The sequence below is a fragment of the Stegodyphus dumicola genome, chromosome 9, assembly GCF_044657685.1.
Source record: "Stegodyphus dumicola isolate Sdum_Otavi_A_Nest chromosome 9, ASM4465768v1".
In the NCBI taxonomy this organism is placed as follows: Eukaryota; Metazoa; Arthropoda; class Arachnida; order Araneae; family Eresidae; genus Stegodyphus; species Stegodyphus dumicola.
In genome coordinates this window covers 156,709,312-156,724,494 of record NC_140776.1, presented here as the reverse complement: position 1 = coordinate 156,724,494, position 15,183 = coordinate 156,709,312, and positions in this window count along the sequence as shown.

Sequence of the window (15,183 nt, the reverse complement as noted above, 5' to 3'; positions counted from 1 at the left end):
TGTGTTATGTAGCGAATTTAAATTATTAATATGTGTTTTAAGTCATTATTATTCTAATATTTTTATTTGTATTCATGTGTATTTTAATCTGGAAAAAGAAGTATTCTTAGGCTCTTAAGGTGTTGTTTAACTTGCTCTTGAATAGGAATTGTAACAAAGGCGAGAGACGGTTGCGAGGACACACATCTGGTTTATGGCCGTTTCACTAACAATGTCGCCCTTTTAGCTCATGCGTGTGAAACGGAAGTTATTTTCTTGCCGCTTTGTAAGTTTGCAGTTTTATTACTTCAAGACAGTGGGGGTGGCTGGTAATTGGATTTTCGTAAAAGCTTAGTTTCACTTGTTAGTTGGGGGGTCTATTTCTTTTCTCACGTTATAAGTGCAGATGTTTTTCGGATTGCATTGTCAGATTTTCTGGTGTTTGATTCGTCATGGGTGTGTCATTTTCTCAATTTAGATAACATAAAATTCCGGGATTGGTAAGATATAATTTTATGATTTTTTTGAAAGCAAAGTGGGGGCTTGACCCTTCGGGTCTTGCTTCTCGCGAGCCGCGTGAACAGCCGGCAGAGGGTATGATTTTTCTCTCGGCTTTTAGCTGGCGAGAATTTGCGTTGGTATAAGGCATAGAGCTCAGCAGAAGAATTTCGATTTCTCTTATCCCAAGAATTGTTCGGCAGATTCTCTTGGTGATCCTGACATCCTGATGCGGTATTCCTGTTTTTACCGGCTTTGACTTCCTAATTAGATTTTGTTCCAAAGGTGCTCTACGTTTATGGTGAGTTTCGGGGCTTCCAGAATGAAAGAGACTCGTGTAGGACCCTTCTAAGGTGTGCATTGCTGTTTATTCTGCCTGTGCCAGCTGCGTCGATTTTTTTTCATCATTCCATGCTCTGGAATTTATTTATTGTAAGGACAGCTTCAATGGTGTTGCAACCAAGTCATCTTTAAAATTCGCAAGAACTGTCTGCCTCCATTAACGATGATTTTGTGAATAAAGGACAGCAGGAATAATGTGGTGCTCGAGTAAACTTTGGACGCAGGACGATCTGTCTAAAACTCCGTATTAATCCGTCGATGATGGCATTCTCGATCTCTTCGAATGGTCAACGCAATGAGTGGGACGATCTGTTGAACTATCAGCACTCCATATTAATCAGTCGATGATGGCATAGGAGTTGAATGTATGAACTTCACCCTGTGAGTGAATTTTTTTTTCTGTCTTTTGTATTTAAATTGTAACCGAGTAATGATACTATATTAATATACGGTACAACCGCCTAAATTGTGAGTTATGTAATGTTAAAAAAAAATTTAGTACACCTAACATGAGTATAAGATTTAAAATGATATATATGTTAATTTACATCTTAAGGTTAATTTGTAGGGGACTGATCAGTTTACCTAGTTATCATATGTTTGAATATTCTAGAAATTAATAAATGTGTTTGATATGTATTTTATGTTTCATTTGTTTAATTTAGTGTAGTTTCTGTGGTCTGTCATGTCCCTCCATTTGTTTGAGCCGGGTGGCTTTTAAGAAACATGGAGTTTACTTGAATTTGGAGTTATTGATTTTCCCTTTACATAGGTTACTCACAACGCAAACCTAAAAGTTAAATTGTACTATACCACTATACGATTGATTGATAGATATGATATACGATTGATTGATAGATATATTGATAGTATAGACTATACGAATATTTTTAAGAATGTCGAAATGATATATGAATATTTTGAAATAGTTTTTGAATTGAATTATCTGATTTTGATTATGATATTTTTGTCCGGCACCATCAGTCAAAGTCCAAAGTTAAATGGTATTAAAACAACAACATAATAATTTTTTTTAATATAACAATGGTGCCGTGACCCTCGCGACTGCCAGACCACTATAAAATTTTTTGTGTATATTATTTGAGTATTATTTTATATTTGATTTCTATTTTGTTTTTATGTGTATGAATATTACAGTTTTGATCATAAATGATGAAATTTTTTTTTGCGCTCACCTAGATGTTTGATCCATTTATCTTTTAGTTTAAAGTTTTGGTGAGAATTGCATTTGTGTTAATGTGTTGATTTTGCTAATTGCACTTTAAATAATTGCTTTGTAGATTTCTAATTTTAATTAATTGATTTAATGTCAGAGCAGTATTTTTTTTGTGTTTGAGAAATAGTATTTTGTTTTTTTAAACTTCTTGCAGTGTGTTAATAGATTTTGTGGAATTTGTGCCTAATAGAATTCAGTTAAAATTTTTATTTTTGAATTTATTTTTGGAAAAATCTGAAATGTTTGTTTCTTAAAGTTAATTTTGGTTAGATTTGTAAAGTTGCGCGGGACCAGTGATAGTTTACTTAGGGATTGAGTGAATTTTTTTTTTTGGAAGTTAGTTTTCAGCGGGAGTGAAGTTTCTTGTTTAGCTTTTCTGAGTTTGAGTAATTAATTTTCTACTTAGTTTGTGAATTCTGTGAGCATTTATTGCTGTCTGAGAATGTGTGAAGACAGTAGAATAGAGAGTTTTGCATTTTACAGCAAAATTTTGAATTGTGAATTTTGGAAAAACAAAGATTTTTTTTTTGGAAAGGTAGAGCTGGTTTTGTTTGAAACTTTGGAAATGTAGTTAAAAGATATTATTTTTGCTTTTTACACTTACTGTTGTCTATTTTTTTCAAGTGTTTTAATGGTAGATTTTAGTGAGTTTCCTAGTGAGTGGTGTGACATTTGTTTTAACAGTGATCTAAATTTTTTTTTTGTTTGTCAATTTTTGAGCTTAATAGCTTATTGTTTTGATTTTGAATTTAATTTTTTTTTTCTTTGGCTGAACTCGTTGCAGTGTTGTAGTAAATTTAAAAGTGGATGTGAAATGTGTTTGGAAATTTAAACTTGGATACTAGTGGAAGTGAAATTTGTTTTGAGAAGTTAAACTTGATTTTGTGGAAGGAGAAATTACTTATGTGAGTTTAGTGTTGTGAAGATTTGAGAAGTATTTTGATTCGATTTTGAGATTTTTAAGAGTGATTAACTCCACTGGGTTTTGTACTGAGTTTCTGTTTTCAAGTTGGTTGTCTTTCAAAAACTTTTTCTTTTCTGGTTTCTGGTTATACTGTGTGGTTACTGAAAAATTTGTGATTGCTCTTGAGGCTTAGTGTATTTCAAGGAGTTTTGTTTTGAAGTGGTTTAAGGAGAAATATAGAATTGGGTTTTGTGAGATTTATGGATTTTGAGATTTTGAGTTGAGATTTTTTTTGTGTAAACACTTCCCTCTTGTCTGCTTTTGCATTTTTGTGCCTGCAGTTTTGTAGTTTTGATGTGAAGTAGTCATGCTTACGATTGCTACCTAGAGTGCAATGCATACTCTTCATTTTCTTTAATCACTCTCCAGGAGCTCGTTTGAGAACTTTGAGAACATTGGTGCAGCATTGTTTTCTTTAAAAATTGTGGCAAACCCTTTTGTTGGACACCTTCTTGTTTACATGTAAATTCTGTTTGTAACCTGCTTCAGTTCTGTCTGTTGAATTCATTTTGGCTGTTTTCAGAATTTGATTTTTTTTTTTTTTTTTTTTTGGTTTGAGCTCGAATTGCTTACGAATTTGATTTTTTTTAAGAGTGTTAGTTTTGTTTTCATGAAAAGAATAGTTAAAGGTTTTTCTCAGTATTTTCAACTGGTTTGGTCTAGGAGTTATCTGCATTTGTGTGCATTTCTTTTGGTTTCGGTTTCGAGTTCCTGACACAATAGTGTTTTGTTTTTAAGGATTTTTCGGCTGGTCCGAATTTTAATTTCCTTGTTTCCAAGTAAGTTTGTCTAAATTATTTTTTTCCCTTTTTGCTTCTAGATGCGTTCTAGTTTTTTTTCGGCTTAATTGTTTTGGTCAAGTTCTCTTTTCCGTTCCTAGGGGTGTTCTCCGTTTGTTTCAACTTCTGGTTCAGTTCAGTGTGTAATTTTTAGGATTTTTTTTTTGTGTCACTGTTGGTTGACTGATTTGTTAACGTGTAATTTTCACTCACTTGTGATTTTTTTTTTTTTTTTGTGGTTTCTGTACTTTTGTTAACTTGCTTTGCAACTGGATTTTTTTTTTGTGACACTTCACTCCTGCTGCTGTTAATTGGTTATTCGAGTTGGAATTAGATTTTGAATTTAATTGATTTAAACCTTATGCTTTGTAAGTAAATTTTAATTTTTTTTATCACTGCTCTCCGTGACAATTAGTTTTGAATGGATTATTTGTATGGCACTTAACTTGGTACTAGTTTGAAATGCTGTTCTGTTTTGTTTTGAAAAAAAATTTTGTTGCTCAAATTTTTTTTTCCCTGGTGCGTGGGGGAATATGTTATGTAGCGAATTTAAATTATTAATATGTGTTTTAAGTCATTATTATTCTAATATTTTTATTTGTATTCATGTGTATTTTAATCTGGAAAAAGAAGTATTCTTAGGCTCTTAAGGTGTTGTTTAACTTGTTGTTCTTGAATAGGAATTGTAACAAAGGCGAGAGACGGTTGCGAGGACACACATCTGGTTTATGGCCGTTTCACTAACAATGTCGCCCTTTTAGCTCATGCGTGTGAAACGGAAGTTATTTTCTTGCCGCTTTGTAAGTTTGCAGTTTTATTACTTCAAGACAGTGGGGGTGGCTGGTAATTGGATTTTCGTAAAAGCTTAGTTTCACTTGTTAGTTGGGGGGTCTATTTCTTTTCTCACGTTATAAGTGCAGATGTTTTTCGGATTGCATTGTCAGATTTTCTGGTGTTTGATTCGTCATGGGTGTGTCATTTTCTCAATTTAGATAACATAAAATTCCGGGATTGGTAAGATATAATTTTATGATTTTTTTGAAAGCAAAGTGGGGGCTTGACCCTTCGGGTCTTGCTTCTCGCGAGCCGCGTGAACAGCCGGCAGAGGGTATGATTTTTCTCTCGGCTTTTAGCTGGCGAGAATTTGCGTTGGTATAAGGCATAGAGCTCAGCAGAAGAATTTCGATTTCTCTTATCCCAAGAATTGTTCGGCAGATTCTCTTGGTGATCCTGACATCCTGATGCGGTATTCCTGTTTTTACCGGCTTTGACTTCCTAATTAGATTTTGTTCCAAAGGTGCTCTACGTTTATGGTGAGTTTCGGGGCTTCCAGAATGAAAGAGACTCGTGTAGGACCCTTCTAAGGTGTGCATTGCTGTTTATTCTGCCTGTGCCAGCTGCGTCGATTTTTTTTCATCATTCCATGCTCTGGAATTTATTTATTGTAAGGACAGCTTCAATGGTGTTGCAACCAAGTCATCTTTAAAATTCGCAAGAACTGTCTGCCTCCATTAACGATGATTTTGTGAATAAAGGACAGCAGGAATAATGTGGTGCTCGAGTAAACTTTGGACGCAGGACGATCTGTCTAAAACTCCGTATTAATCCGTCGATGATGGCATTCTCGATCTCTTCGAATGGTCAACGCAATGAGTGGGACGATCTGTTGAACTATCAGCACTCCATATTAATCAGTCGATGATGGCATAGGAGTTGAATGTATGAACTTCACCCTGTGAGTGAATTTTTTTTCTGTCTTTTGTATTTAAATTGTAACCGAGTAATGATACTATATTCATATACGGTACAACCGCCTAAATTGTGAGTTATGTAATGTTAAAAAAAATTTAGTACACCTAACATGAGTATAAGATTTAAAATGATATATATGTTAATTTACATCTTAAGGTTAATTTGTAGGGGACTGATCAGTTTACCTAGTTATCATATGTTTGAATATTCTAGAAATTAATAAATGTGTTTGATATGTATTTTATGTTTCATTTGTTTAATTTAGTGTAGTTTCTGTGGTCTGTCATGTCCCTCCATTTGTTTGAGCCGGGTGGCTTTTAAGAAACATGGAGTTTACTTGAATTTGGAGTTATTGATTTTCCCTTTACATAGGTTACTCACAACGCAAACCTAAAAGTTAAATTGTACTATACCACTATACGATTGATTGATAGATATGATATACGATTGATTGATAGATTTACTATACGAATATTTTTAAGAATGTCGAAATGATATATGAATATTATGAATTAGATTTTGAATGTTTTGAATTATTTGATATGTGATTTTGATATTTTTTTTGGTAATTTTGTCCGGCACCTTGCAGCTAAGTCCAAAGTTAAAAAGTATTTAAAATAGAAACATAATTTTTTTTGGATATAACATATGCGAGCCAGTTTCCCTTAGAAAGTCCTCCACGAAGGCATCCCTCCCCTTAGGTAGATAGCCCTAGTGTGCTTTGCCGTATTCTCAATACACCAATACACACCTTTACTTACAAGAAAGTAGAAAAAGAAGAGCGTCATTTGTTAAGGAGTAAATTTTTGAGGGGAAATAAAGATTGTAATTGCGTTTAAGTTGGTCAGTTACTTACGTTCGAGCACATTACTGTTTTCGATTAAAGTATGATTCCTGTAAACACAATGATGTTCTACTTAGAATTTAATAAACTATTTTTGTAATTTTCCTTTCCTAATAAATTTCCAATTATTAATCTTCAGCTTATAATAATTATTATTTTAAATGTGTAGCAATAGAACGATGGGCACACGCATATATCAAAGAATGAAGCATATACATAGGCTGTTCGCACATCTTTTAGACAATTTTGCTTTGCTGTAGAAAACGAACTTCTGCTTAGAAACTTTTTTTAACTGCAGCTATATTTTTGAAAGTATAAATTTATCGTCTCCTACTTTGTAGTTTTGTTTTCGTGCAAAATATCGCTTTTAAAGAAGCGATGGATGAAAGGCTATGTTTGCATTCTTTCTGAAGAAAATTATTCGTGCTTAGTTATTAAAAAATCTGCTGTGTACACCACATGACTTCCTTGTACGGAATATTAAACTATACGCATTTTTCCTTGCATTTCATTTAAACTTATTGGATTGAATTAAATCTACTTCGCCGACAGCTCATAAACCACAATAGAATAAATGTATTCTTTAAAATACACTCTAGTATTTGTTTACCATAGCGACACTCTGGCGCTAGATTCACTTAAAAGTATTATATTTCGTTCATATTATAACTCAGAATGCACAAAATTTATATCATCTAAAGAATAGAATTATCTAATCGTTGCCACATGTTCTATTCAAATACTATAATAAAGCTAGAACGATGTATAAAATAAATTAAGCAAACAAAACAAAAAAGGAACAGTTTTTCACAGACGATTGAGTATTTCTCATTCAATGAAATCAGTTCACACTTCGCGAGAAGGCAAAAATACATAAAAACTCAAAATATCTATATTAAAAATTACGAAGTAAATCTTAAACATTTATTTCTTCGAAAAAATTCCAGAAAGGATTAAGCATGATTTAATTGGCAATAATAAATGAAGGCGTTATCACTGATGTTGCGAAGCTAAGTTTCTATAGATTGGCAACAAATCCACTAGTCTGCTGTTTCAAATGTAAACAATAAATGGCCGCCATCCAAAAAAAAGGCTTAGCGGTACTTAAACAACTTTAAAATTGTTGATAATTCTAAAACCTATTGCATACAAATTTTCTAAAGGCATAAAAACCTTAACTGGAAGATAAAAACAACATAATACAATCATTTTTAAAGCAAAAAATGTACAATTTACCAACATATAAGAGTAAAGAAACCGAGATCACTGAGCCGGGTAACAGAGTGGATATATATATAAATATATTTATATATGTTTGGCGCGGCCGATTGCAACCAAAATACGAGGTGCACATCTACATGTTATAGCAGTCCTATATACAAAATTTCAACGTTCTGAGGCTACTGGTTTTTGAGTTATGCGAGATACGTACGTACGTTCGTACAGACACCACGAAAAGTACTGTTCAGAATTCATTTTAAAGCAGTTTTATAATTTTTTTGGAGGAAGCGAGTCTTTTATTCTGTCCTTACGTACAGATATCACGCAAAAATATCGTTAAATTGCATTCGATAGCGGTCGAAATGGATATTTTCGTTGAAATATGCTGCCTGAAAGTTTTCGCGATTACAATACTTCCTTTTTACTTCGTACAAGGAAGTAAAAACATTGTGAAAAAAAGCTTTATATACCCCCTCCTGCACGTGGAGCATCGAGAATATCTTGAGTTCAGTAGTAATGACCTGAGTTAAGAGATTAGCTTGAGAGCGGTCGACCGAGTCGGAAGCTGTACTTTGTGAAGCGCTTTGCCGTGAAGCTGTCTCAACCGTTACAGCCTGATTGCCTGAACACTGTGTTGCTGATTGTTTCAGTGTGTTTATCGTAGTTTATCGACGACTGTAAACCTGTCTTTGGAACTCTCCTGTGTATTACTGGCGAATAAATTGTGTTTTGATTCTTCATCAAGTGTTGTCATCAATCATTCCAAATCCACGAACCCGTAGAACGCAACAATACATAGAGTCAACATTACGGGTGTAAATTTGTATCATTATATATATCATTGCAATTAAAATTAAAATTAAATCATAATTTTTTGTGGCAGTATTGTTTTGTTAACGAAAATTGCGTAAAAATATTTTCGAGATCTTAAATGATAAAATCCAGAGAGGATTAACTACCTTCATAATATTATAAACTCATTTAGATTTCATTTTTCACTTATTTTGTTTTATTTATATACTTCAGTGATCTCATTTAAGATTTTTCTCAAATTATCCGAATAATATTTCAAATTACCTTCGAATTATGATTCGTTACTCGCTCTTACTCCTTTACAGCTGTTAATACTTCATAAAACTTTCGCTAAGTAAGCTGATAAAAGATGAGAAGTCGTTTGAAATTAGAATTAGAATTTAACAGATTAATATAAAGTAAATCAGCAATATTACATTTATGTTTCAGCGGTTAATTCAAATAGAGGTTTCACAGACACTTTAAGCGCCAACACCGAAATTCATCTAAGATCAAAAGCAGCAGATTAGCACGTATATTAACTAAGTTTCGTCGCCTTAAAATTATCCTATACTCATTAATTATTCGGCTTGGAATCTGAATTGCAAATCCTGTTTTAAAACGTTATTCTTATCCTCAAGGCTTCTAATGTTTCCTTGTCGGTCCCAAAAGAATTAGTTTTGCAAATAAAATGCATTCTACTTGTATCTCATGCTCATATATATAAGTATCGCAAACGTCGTTGGAATGAATATTTAAAGTTCGACAGTCGCATATCTTGCAAAAGGAAATGAATATCTCATAAAGCAGGAAATTTTTAATTTAAATGGTTCTATATTGCCAAATATTTTTAAATAGAAGCATGCAATTTAACAATATTTTCTGCGTATTATGAAGAGGCAAGTGACGTACAAACGTTAAGCTTCTTTAAGTAAGTTTTCCACTTTCTGCTCGCTTTAATAGGACTAGGAAATTATTTATGTCCTTAGCATCTAGACATTTTGAAAAGAGGATTTGGATGAAAGAAATGAATCTACAGAATTAAAGGAAGGTATCGAAAAGTAAATAAACTGGGTGCTTAAAATTGTGTCCTTCATACGTATAACTGTAAATACTGAATGATTCATTTAAAATTTATAATACATGTAGCCTTGGAGAAGTAACCAGTGGGTAAAATATAAATAAACTCCTAGCCAAAATAATAGTTTTAACATAAAAAATATCTAATGTACACACCATATGACTTCCTTGTACTGCCTATTAAATTATACCCATTTTTGCTGCATTTCGTTTAAAATTATTTCCTCGGATTTTATTAGATAAACATTTCTCGTTCATTTAATTCAGTTCTCCCTTTGCGGCAAGGCAAACCTCAAAGCATCTTCATTAAAAATTGTAAAGTTCAGAAAAACTAAAGCACTAAATACATTTAAAAGCTCTTAAAAAAAACAACTTTTACAATTAAAATTATAGTTTGTAAGCAAAAACAAGCAATTTAGCCAACAGGTAGGAAGATAGATTTTTCGGCGCACAAAATTTAAATTTAACTTTTGGTCCCATTCGCCAAAAATGACACTGAATTTGGTGCATAAATTGACTTAATTCACTATTCTAGTGTTTCAAATATAAACAAAATGGCGACTTCATTGGGCTTAGTACCACTTAAACAATTTTTAAATTGTTGATAATTCTACAACTATTGCATGCAGAGTAATTAAAGGCATAAAAACCTTAACCGAAATATTAGAACAATATAATTCAATCACTTTTAAAGCAAAAAATGCATAATTTACCAACGTATAAGAATTGAGCTCACTGAGCCGCGTAACAGATTGGATACGTATATATATAGATAGATAGATAGATACGCTTGGTGCGGCCGATTGCAACCAAAAAGGGAGGTGCATAACTACATCTTATAGCATTCCCATATACAAAATTTCAATATTCTGAGGCTATTCGTTTTTGAATTATGCGAGACGCATATACGTACGTACAGACGTACGTACAAATGTACGTACAGATGTGTATACGTACATACAGACGTCAAGAAAAAAATCTCTTCTGAATCTATTTTAAATCTAATTTACAGCCTATTTTTGGAAAAAAATAATCCTTTATACTATCCGTACATACAAATATCACCCTACCGTTCAAATGTATCCGAGAGAGTTCAAATTGGATATTTTTGTTGAAATATGATACCGGAAAGTTTTCGTGATTACAATACTTCCTTTACTTGTTATAAGGAAGTAAAATGAGACAAAGAAAAAAGGAAAATTTTCTGAAAGTTTCAGATTTCAAACTCATAAGGGTTTGTTAAAGTTTTCTAACTCTCTCGCTAAGCTCGTAGTTTACCAGTCCGCTGTTGCACTCACTCCTACTAGCTTATTTTTCTTTTCTCTTTTTAGCTTTATTATTAAGCATTATTTTCTTTGCGTAACAGATTGGGTCTTGAATTTTATGTAGAGTATTTTGATTACGCTATATACAATTCAACAATAAAATTATAAAAATTTTAAAAGCTACGCTGAAATTTTAAAGTTGCATTTTAAAAGTATACGTTTAAGGATACCCGATGCAGCGTTAAGTGCAGGCATACACTTTTCCATTCTTTTTTCAATTCATCATATCAATGTTCAATTTTCTCACTAAGATGGCTTTACAAAACTTTTTTTTGGTCTTTTTATTATTACCGTTTTGTGTGTTTACTTTATTTTTTAAATAATACGTTCTTGTCACTTCCGCTAAAAAGTGTCTTGCTGCGTTTCGCGTTTTTAGGCCTGGTAAGATCAATAGGCATCAATCCTCAGTGAAATGTTACCAATTTTACAATTCAGTTAAAATCCCTATCAGTTTGAATGAGTTCAATAACTGACTTTTAATGCGCTATACTATCCACCCATGATATCGAACAAAGCTAAGTTTTGCTCTTCTCCATTAGTGATAAGAAAAATAAAAGTAGCGATTGGGGACTATCATTATCAGAACAATTAGAAACGCAAAATATCAGTTGAGACTCGAACTTCGCCAGCAGCGTGTATCTCACTAATCCATTTACTTATACTTTTTGGACCAAAGTGGCCTCAAAGTGTCATATTAAGAACTTGGATTCCATTTTTAAACAATGAATCATTTGCGATCAAGAACCGAAAACCGTTTCGGTCACTTCACGCTAGAAGAAATCGCGAAGTGATTACAAGAATGACAGTAGTAAGCCACCGTACTCGGTAGGCGGAAGTGATGTCACTTCCGGTTGTCACGTGATACAAGATGGCGGCGACCACGCCCCTTTTCTGTGACGTCCCTTCCGCCTACCGAGTACGGTGGCTTACTACTAATGACATATAAATTTAGATTGTCGGGCTCCCAGAGTGTTGCCAGATGGTGCGATGTTTTGCAAATCTGTTACTTTTATTAAACAACTAATTTATATATGTTACAATAATGAATATATCGAAATTTTTTTATAATTTAAAGTAATATCTTTTTTAACCATAAATAAAAGTTGGCAAGTGGCGATAGTAACCAATGAGGGTAACCCTCAGTTTTTGAGTACAGAAAGAATGAAAACACAACATAAAAGCTTGTTAAAAGTTAAATAAATGTGAGCCAAGGCACATAAAATTGATTTGACACACTTCATGAAGCATAGTACTTCTTTAAAGCATAAAAAAAATTAACGTTTGAAAGCGAATCGTTGGCTTAGAGTTGATTCACTGTGTTTGTTCTACATCTTTTTTAAATTAAAAAAAATTTTAGAATATTTATAAACAGTCTAAACAAAACAAGTCAAAATTTTAAAACTAAGATATGAATGCCCGATCATAATTGAAATTGCTGTTTTATAGTACCAACAAAAATCTAAGACATAATTCTTTATACTTCCTACTTTATTAAATTCCGGCACAAGCTTGTAATGATCACTTACTAGCGCAAAGGGACAATTTTCCCTGAAAAGCTATTAATTTCGTTTTGGCATTTTGCGCTGGTTCACTTTGCGCTTCACTTTCGAAAATGTTGCCACTAAATACTAGATCCCTCCATTATATTTAAAGAAATTAAATAATGAGGAAAGTGCATGAATGTATGTATGTTCCTCTCACTGTGAAAAAAATAATGGTAGCTAGAGACATCAAATTTTGAATAACGTAGTCCTCCACTCGAATATGGGCATTTGGAAGCCTAAATTTTGAATTTTGAATTTGTTTTATTATCTATTTTATATTTTGTAAACCTTTAACGAATTTTCGATAAACAAACTCAGCGATTTCAAAGCGAACAGTGGCAACACTGTATGAGAAAAAAAATCTGATCTCCAGGGAGCGAGACTGTTTAAGGGAAATTCTAAAGATATCCCCTTTTTAAATTATTTTGTGATATTGCTGTTGAACTGAATTTTATATTTCAAGTGTGAAGAATATGATAATTAATAACAAAAAGGTAACAAAAAACGTTAAAAACCATTTGAGCATAATATAAAGTCTGAAAGCTTTCAGATTTTTTAAATTTATTTAGTATATACAAATTTATGTATTATTTTATTGCTCTATAAGTTTTATTTTTAAATCATTTTTCCCCTAACTTCTTAAGTGATGACGTGTCAGTTCGGCAACCACGTGCAATATATTTGAAATTTATTCTCCTGATTATAATATTGTTAAGAAATAAACTTTGAAATGACTTAGAGTAATACCAAATATCTAAATAACAACGCGAACAAATTTAACAACGAAAGGCGGCACCTTTTCTGTTAGCAATCATAATCTAGTGAAATGAAATGACTTCAGCAATCAGAACGGAATATTAACTGTAAAGCGTTAAAGTAACGAAAACGAACGATGAATAAAACGAAAAGAAAGCAATAAAGAGTGACTAAAGAAACCTGCCAACTCAAAAGAATTAGTGCAACAATGCAGCACTCCATGAGAAAGCACCTAACAATAGATATAAATATATTTTAACCCAAAGATAACAACCTAAATTAACTGAGAATTAATTGAAAGAATAAATGGAAACTAAACAATACATAATTAATATTTTGGTTACAAAATTTCCGTCAAAACTAATATACATAATAAACCAATCAAGAATCAAATTACATCCGCAACCAACGCATCCCTCAGAGAGTAACTCTTGTGATTATGTCAGATGTAATGTGAGCCTTTGAACCTACGACGTCATAAAAATTACATGATTTCAGACGTCACGGGTTACATTTCGGAGCTTTCCTATCTTCTCTTGCTACTTTAGCTCAAAAGTCTTAGCAGCACTGGGCTGCCATACGAATGCTAAACCAACCATTTTGTTTCTACACGAAGTTTTAAGGGGGCTCATACACCTTAAACCCCTTGATACCCTTCGAATATGTGACTGTTGCAAGAATTGGGATATTTTATTTATTTTAAAATCAATTAATTCCAACTTTTTACAGCTGACTACATAAAATAGCTGCTTTGGAAACTAGTAACCAGAAAGTTTGTGTTGTCACAGATATTTTTGTAATTTAATCCGCTTTGTGACAAAAGTATTCGTCACGTTTCCACCTTGCGCTCACGATATTTTAAAAATGGCTAATGGTACATACTTGAAATTAGATGGAATTCTTTATATGAGCCCTATTTTTTAACTGAATCTAAAATCTGATGAATATTTTACTATTAAAAAATTTTATGGACGAAAACATTACATATTTTTTTAATAAACTACATTTTATAAACTCGACTAAAAATAAAATAAAAATTTAACATGAAATTCTTAGAATTTTTGGTTCACAGTAGTTTCCAAGTGTTATAAAAGCTATATATTAAATATGGAATTAAATTATGCAACAGAATGTTTTAAAGTGTGCGCGCAAGGTGGAAACATGACGAAAATTTTTGACAAAAAGCGGATTAAATTATAAAAATATTTGGGGAAACACAAACTTTCTGAGGACTATTTCAAAAAGCAGCTATATTATGTAGTCAGCTGTGAAAAGTTGGAAGTAATTGCTTTTAAAATAAATAAGGTATCCCAATTCTTGCAAAAGTCACATATTTGAAGATCTTATGGGTTTTAAGGTGTACGAGTCCCCTTAAAAGATTAAACCTATGCGAGAAAAACCACTGATCTCTTCTCACTCTTTCCATCTTCCAGAAGGGTCGTTTAAGATGGGGTCGCCGTTATGTTCAATGGAGCCAAATGGAATGGAACCGCTTGCTATTCATTGAGGAGTGCAAATACAGCCTGAACTGTTGTTTTAGATGTGCTTTAATTTTAAAGGAGCAAGAAACACGGAATCTGTTTTTCTTCTTTTGAAAGATTCCGTTTCCACGGAAGTAATTTCGTGATTTAGAGTCGAACCAATTAAAACTGTCGCCCCGAGCTGCATTACATGGATGGAGGGACCGTCAAAGATATGCAGCTTGCGGATGAGATCTTGCAACCTCATATAAAGCTGTTTCGGAATACTTATGGCCCAGTGTTTTACTAATAGACGACACTGCTCTTCCACACTGAACATCTTAGCGTCAGAATACTTGAAAAAAAAAATGATCATTCTAATGGATTCGCCAGCTTACTCACAAGACTTAAACCTGACTCACTATGTGTGAGACACTTTAGGCCAGCAACTGCGCGGTGCCAAATGCCTCTCGAACCATTCATGATCTGAAAAAGGCACTTTCAGAAGAGTGTCAAATGATTCCACAAAGATCTCATCCGCAAGCTGCATATCTTTGACGGTCCCTCCCTCCAACATGGATCCATCCATGTAATGGATCCATGTACCAAG